This window comes from Silurus aristotelis, assembly GCF_946808225.1.
Source record: "Silurus aristotelis genome assembly, chromosome: 18".
Lineage (NCBI taxonomy): Eukaryota > Metazoa > Chordata > Actinopteri > Siluriformes > Siluridae > Silurus > Silurus aristotelis.
Window position 1 is genome coordinate 639,171 of NC_139591.1, and position 7,662 is coordinate 646,832.

General features: G+C 39.1%; 1 protein-coding gene across 2 annotated transcripts in view; it reads right to left on the reverse strand.

The window, feature by feature from the left end:
* Window positions 1-6,356: 6,356 nt before the first annotated feature.
* The window catches only part of wnt11 (wingless-type MMTV integration site family, member 11), a 16,762-nt gene continuing 15,456 nt past the window's right edge, over window positions 6,357-7,662 (reverse strand). For both annotated transcript variants that reach the window (XM_083567881.1, XM_083567882.1), the window contains exon 6: window positions 6,357-7,662. This exon is cut by the window's right edge and continues 383 nt beyond it. The gene's annotated coding sequence lies outside the window, so the exon portion shown is untranslated.

Consider the following 7,662-nt stretch of genomic DNA (forward strand, 5'->3'; position numbering starts at 1 on the left):
TGGAAAATGTTCTGGATGTGGTTACTTCAATAATTAATGAGATGTTTGAGACCCATCCAGAGAGAATTGCATAATAGTCAAGGAGCTGTCCATCCAAACATTTCACATAAACTTGCAGAGCATAAATGAAACTCAAGCAGTGCTTCATTAACCCTGATTAGTGATATTCCTTTGGGTTATGATCTGTATTATATACAGTAGACTGCAGTTGTAGTCTGAGAAACAACTGCTGATTGGCTGATAATCTAACAAGCTCCAGAGCAGGTCTCCAGAGCAGGTCTACAGAGCAGGTCTACAGAGCAGGGCTCCAGAGCAGGTCTACAGAGCAGGGCTGTGATCAGGTAGTTTTATGTTCTTGTTTTGCAAGTTATTTAATGTAATCCCACCATCCTGAATAACACACTTTGACATCAGAAAATATTTAAAAGGAGGTGGTATCAAAAAGTTTAGAGACTAGTTTTGTAACACGCCAACAGATGGCAGCACGAAGCTGCACACACAGTCACAGGGAGCACTGGCCTTCTTAAGTGCCAAAAGACATGGTCCAGTGTACATCAGGAACCGTGCAACTGGTGCTGTTTTGACACGCTTCGAAAAGAAGACTTCCAGGACACGTTCCAGAAGAGCACTGGGAGCACTGGGAGCACTGTATTACTGTACTATTTTGAAGGTGATACTTTCTTGTAAACAGAGCGAGCCAAAACTTTATGATACCATCCTGTGTTAGCATTTAAACTCTGAGTTAAATGTTATGGTTCAAAACGTAACTTCCAGAGAAAGATAACAGTCAGCAGCAGTCATCCCGGGGAACGTAACCTTCAGGGATGCAGCATGATTTGCGCAGAGCGTCATAGCAACATGCAAGAAAATTCCACACAGGGCCGTGCTGATGATGGTCGTTTCACTCAACACACACCGGAGGGACGTACGGGTGAAAAGTGCGTTCACTGTGTGGCTCACTACATCACAATAGCTTTATACCTCTGCAGTCAGGCTGCTTTGTCTCCGGATACAATGAGCAGCGAACCCACATCGAGCACAAAACAAACCCTGGTGAAGTTTATGGTCTTCTCTTCTCTTCTCTTCTCTTCTCTTCTCTTCTCTTCTCTTCTCTTCTCTTCTCTTCTCTTATCTTCTTACATCAACAGATAAAAAAGATGATAGAGCAATGTTTATGGAAGGAGTCTCCAGTGTCTGAGGTGAAGCTGTAAGTTGCTTTAAGAAAATAATCTTCTTCGTGGTGGCACTGAATTAGTGTGGATTAATTTTAGACATGTCGTCACGGCTGCTCATCAGGGATTAATGCACACATTCACCTTAACTGTTAAAATTCTGTAAAGCTGCTTTGAGACAATGTCTGTTGTGAAAAGCGCTATAGAAATAAACTTGACTTGACTTTAGATATCAGCCTGAAATGTGTTCTATATTATAATTTTGAGGAAACACATGACTGGGTGTCACATTAATGTTTGATATTTTTGGAATTGTAAAGTATTTCTTCTCTATAAAAATATTTGCTGATGTTTAATATAACCTTTCAGACTTTTTCGTGGGTCACGTGATAAGAGATTGACGTCTGAGCTGATGTCTCGGTCACGCCCACCAAGGTAATTAGTGCCTCTATAAGGACGGGAACGATCCCACGTCCTTTCTCTAACGTCTCTCCTTCAGAAGGCGTGTTGGTGTGCATAACAAAAGCCGACCCCCGGGTTTTCGAGTTTTCCGGCCCCCATTATCTGACTGCTGGGCTTCCGTTTCAGAGCCTTTGAGGCTTTTTGGGCAGGAGGCAGAGGCAGGGGCCGAGTTCACGCTGAGTTTCAGGAATGCTCATTCTCTTCCTTTTTTAAAAAAAAGGTCAAAACAAGGTCGATCCGATCAGGTCGATGAGACTGAGGGTGCTTTGGATCAGAAATTTGACCTGTTTGATTTTTAGCACAGAACTTCATGACGTTGTAAAGTTCTCAGCTCTTCAGCGCATCCGGTAGCTTTTTTTAAGCTTTTAACAAACTGTCCATGTGCAGAGACTCTAATTACACAGAGTTACATTCACCAATTCCGTAAACACGCAATTCGCTGATCAAAAAGACCCAAAACCCACGAAGCAACAAACAGAACGAGTTCAAAAGTGCTTCGGCTCGAAGAAAAAAAGGAGTGATGAATCTAATGTGTAAGCACACGAGAAACCAGAGATTTGAGATTTCAAACTAAAATTGTGCTTGACTTTGCCTTTATACTCCGACATCAAAGAAAACCACTGTTCATACACACACCAGAAAATAAATACACAATACTGTACTCATTACCTACTCTGTTACTGCAACGAGCTGCATTTCAACACCAGACCTTCTGGTTTTATTTTCCTTAATGGAAATGTTGAAGCTGACTCGAATTCTAACATTTAACAATTAAACCAAAGAAAGTGTTTTCAGGTAAAGCCATCAGTGACAGGATTCATTTCTGTTCTCTAACTCCAGAGAGAAAAGCGAGAGAAAAGGGAAAAAAAAAGCTACGATTTGACCCGAAGTGCCAAACATGGCAGCCTTTGGAAAACGTATAAATCAGAACGACAGATGAGGCGAGGATATGAGACACACAGCGGGGCCTCTGTGAGAACGAGAGAAAGCAAGAATGAGGAGGACAGAGGAACTTATTCTCATTAAAGTCTCAAATTATCTCATGTTTAATCCAACAAATTAGCAAGAACGCCTGAGAGCTAAACTCCGGAAAACTTATAAATCGATAGAGAGTATTTAACAGAAGAGAGCAGCTTTTGGAGGAAAGACAAGAAAGACAAAGAGACAGAAAGAGAGAGAAAGTGAGAGAGAGTTCACAGCCCTCAGTAATGCTCTAATCCTGTGCTCTGTTAATAGACACAGTCATGCGTCCTCTCAGTTAGAACCATGGAGCTGTTGAAAGCAAATGATGGAAGGACAACGAGGACAACTGCCCCTCCTCTAACCACCCCATAAACATTTAGAAAACCCTGTCTGAACCCTAAAACAATCCTCACCAACTACCCCCGACTTCACCAAACAACCTTAAAGCCCCCCAAAAAAAATAAAAAACTAAAGTTCCCCTAAAGTTCTCCAAACGCCTCTAAAATGTATTAATCTCCTCCAAACTCTGCCCCAAAATCTCTGAAAAAATACCAACATCTGTATACTTCACCCCATACTGGCAAAAAACTATACCTCTTTCTATAATCTCTGCTCCATATACAAAAAACTGACACCATTCTTTCCAAACATCTCCATAAGGCCAGAACCATCTCTCAAACTCCACCCCATCTCCAAAGAAAATATAGCAACCTCCCAATCTTTTGTTTATTTCTTTTTTCAAATGTCTTTAAATGTTTAAAAATAATTTCTCCTTTACGCAAATACGAACCACAGTAAAAAAAAAACACACCATCCCTTTCCAAATGTGTAATATTTACCCCCAAATCCCCACATACCTTCTTCAACCTCATCAAAAATCCCAGACACCACCTGTGACTCAACATACCTACAACATTAATCCAAAATATTTCAAAACTTCCAAACTGAAACTACCTCAAAACCCCAATTTTATCTTCCATCTGAACACACAGTGCTGTATTTCAGCTCCAGCCCCGACCAAGCCAAGGTACCAAACCCCACCCAAACAACCCTGGAAAGAAATCACTCTGATGCTCTTCAACCAAACAAAAACTTTGGAAACCCCCTCAAGAACATCCTTATGCTTAATAACCCCATACACACTCACACACACACACACACACACACACACACACACACACACACACACACACACACACACACACACACACACACACCTCTATCTGCCCTCGCTGTAACACAACCTTGAGTGTGTCGACAGGCTGAGCTCTGAGTGCTGAGGTTCTTTATTCATCATTGTACCTGCTGCAGACATGAACACACACACACACACACACACACACACACACACACACACACACACACACACACACACACACACACACACACACATATTTTCAGTCGACATACCTCACCATCCTGCCCCTCGACACTTTCCATTCTTAGCACGGTGACTTTGACAGCATGACAGAAAGGTCACTTGTTTTATTACTCACCAAACATGAACATGTTTCCAACTAACCTAAGAAAAGGTTCAACCTGCTACAACTCCAGGTGTAAATGTTCTTGCTAGGTTTTGAAGGTTAGAAATTTCTAGCTGGAACTACATGTTGCTTGTTTATTATCTACTACAAGTCCGCTTTCAAACATCTGAAACAAGCCTCTCAGACCTCCTGCAGGTTCAAAAAGCTCCACCAAACATCTTTTAAATCTTAACATGATCAAGGTGTTGGGATCAAGCCTCTGGTTTCATCATCTCTAGTTCAGCTGGTGTGAACTTTCTGAAGTCTTTAGATGCTCAATTTTGAAGATATATCTGAACTGGGTTCTGGCAACTTGATGTGGCTTGTTATCTGCGAAAAGAACTTTTCCAAACTGGACCCAAAAACTGTCCTTAAAATCTTTCCATATCTCCTATTAATACAGAGTCTCCCCACCTTACAAATCTAAATCTAAATATTCTATACAATATTTTGTATTAAATAATAAAAAATAAATAAAAATAAATAATAAAAAACTTTCACTTACAAAATTCATTTTTTCATTCAGTCTGTAGACTCAAAACCATGCAAAAACTCTGAAGACCAGACCAGATCAAAAGGTTCTCCAAACTACCCCAAATCTCCTTCAAAGCTCTGCTTGGTTCAGTCTGGATGAAAGCTGTATTTCTAAAGAAATGTTTTCGGAGAGTAAATGATTTGATGTTGCCTCCAGTCTTTGTCTGAATGACTGTACAAATTCTCCTTCAAAACCCTGCTTGGTCTCAATTTTATTCTCTACAGTTTGACATTTCTAACTTCTACTATTTCTGGATATATATTCGGATTGTAACTAATTTAAAAAAGTGTTTGACATTTCTTCCTTCTCATTTGCCTCACAGACTTTCCCCGTCCACCCCTAACAACTGTCATTTTTAACCATCAAAGCCCTTCCAAGCTTCACCAGTATCCTCAAGCCATCCTCAAGCTATCCTCAACCCTGTCTGAGTTCACCCAAAACCCTCCAAACTTCTCAAACCTGCAACAAAACTCTATCAAACCATCTTTCATCATCTACACTTCAGCTTGGTTTGATGTTTCTAGTTTCGACTTCTTGCAGTTATATTTAGGTTGTTACTGATTTACTTATCCGCTGCCAAAACAAACCCCACCAAACTTCTAACTTCTTTATAATGTTGTTTGCATTTTATCCAAGTGTAAATTTCCTTTTCCAGGTGGAGTACATAACCCTCTGTGGAATGATATTCAGGTGGAGTTTCTGTGGTGGTCTTCTGAACATCTCTTCATGTCTGTGTACTGTGGTAAACTTTAATCGTTAAAAGCCCATGCTAATCATGCTAGGTTATAAAATAAACCCATGCCGTAAAAACGTCCTAATTGCTAACGAGATTCTAATTGCGCCAGGGTTAGAGGGGCTCATGGGGGCTTTCGGGTGTCCTCTGATTGTTCTCTTGGCAGCAGGTTTTGATGGGACATACATCCGTGACTCATTCGCTTCGTTCGCTCATTTAACACGTAACACTGAAAACGTGTTCAGGAAGGACCATTGACTTGGATCTTTTACAGCGTTGTTTCTCCCATTTTTTTTTCCCCTTAAACTCGCCGACCCGCTTCAGCTGTGCGTGTGTAGAGTCATGTGGTTTGACCTCTTCGTGCTGATTGGTCGGAGTGATTATGGGGAAACAGCAAAGCTCAGCAGAATCGAAGCGAATCAAATCGCAAAATGGTGCAAATTAAAATCGAAATGATTTGAAGACGGGATGAAACGCGATTCCGTGTTCCCCTCTGTTCCGCAGCATTTTATTTCTTTAGCCTTTATTTATAATACGTTTTTTAATCAATGCTAGATAAAAAAAAATAAAAAAAATCAATTTCACGCTCGTTTTTCTGGCCTGCCTTCCCCAAACCCCCTCAAGGTGTACTGAGGATTTTCACCGCACCCCAAAAACCAAAGTACCGTAGAATGCAGAAATCCAGGACACAGCACACAGTGGTGGAGCTTTTCTACGTTCTCGTCCCCACTGCGTTCCAGAGCACTTTCCCAGGGTTGTTAACATGTTGAGCGGCTGCTCCGTGCCCTTGTAGCGAGCTCAGGCTGATTTATACTAGCATCAGGCCAAATTGTGATGAATTGTATTTGTTCAAGGGAGGCGACTCGAACTGATTACCGCAATGCCGAGCATTTAAACCTGCAACCCTCCACAACGTCCTCCATCACTCCTGAGCTAAACACAACACAAAACACACAGCCACGACTAGGTAACATTCAGGAAAAAAATCTTTAATTACCCTATAAATATTTATTTTTTTAATTCAGCATACAAAAAGGACAGTATGTACATCCACAGATAAGTGGTTCATGATGTGCGGTTGGTTGGTTGGTTGGTTTGTTATTTTTGTTGAAAACTTCAGCAACAGTGGATAAAAAAAAAATCCGAGGGTCCTGCATGCACGGGATAAATATATAAACATGGATATTTTCTCCCATCAAAATCATAATTGTGGATTATTCAGACCGAGACGCACAAACCGTTCCACAAGTTCACGTCTGGTTCAGTCTCTTTCACTCGTCCATGAAAAATGAAGAAAAAAAAAACTAAACACCACCTCCTGAAGCGTGATGGTTTATTTCCCCAGGAATGAAGTGAGCGTGTCCGTTTCCACGGGACAGAGCCGGGGCTGAGTGAGAGCAGAGCATCCAACAGCAAAATAAACTCTCCATATCCAGGTATTACACACGATTTTACAATAAAAAAAATGACATGTCCCAGTTCTCTTTATATCAGCTGAACATGATGGAAATAAACAAGAAGATCTCTGCAAAACAGTCCAATTTTTGATTTTTTTCCCCTCCTGATATTTATAAGGACATTTCTTTTCCAGTATTGTACAAGAAAATAAAACTTTAATATCCAGATATATAAAATATGCTTAAACAATGAGTAAATTCTCTTTAATAACGGCAGGTCATTGAAAAAAATAAAATAAAACATTTCTCTGTGAGTATCATACAGTAAAATAAAATAAAACTCTGAATATAATCTGCACTTTAAAAAATTACAGAGTTCTTTTTAGGATGGTTTTGTTTTATTAAAAAATTTAATGCAATTCATTGAAAGTAAAAAATGATCCTCTGGGCTGTTTTTTTTTTCCTGTAAAACAATATTTATAGTACAAATAAAATATTTTTTAGCATATCGTATATGAAAATAAACTCTTGAAATCCTGATACAAGGGATTAATACCAAAAAAGTCATTTCCCTCTTTAGGACAGATGTGGAAAAAAAAAAATCCAGTCTCTGAAATGTATCATTTTTGCAATAATAATAATTATAATAAAAAAAATCCTCTTATAAACTGCATAAGAATGAAACCTCTGAAATGATCTGCCTTTAAAAAAAAATACATACAAATTAAACAAATAAAACAATAAAAACACATTTTTAAAAAAAAATAAAAAATTTAAATGTAAAAAGTTTGGAGAAGAATTTTTATGTTCTACTATAAAAAAAAAAAAAAAAAAATGTAAAAAAAAAAAAAAAAAAAAAAAAAAAATTATTGGGTGA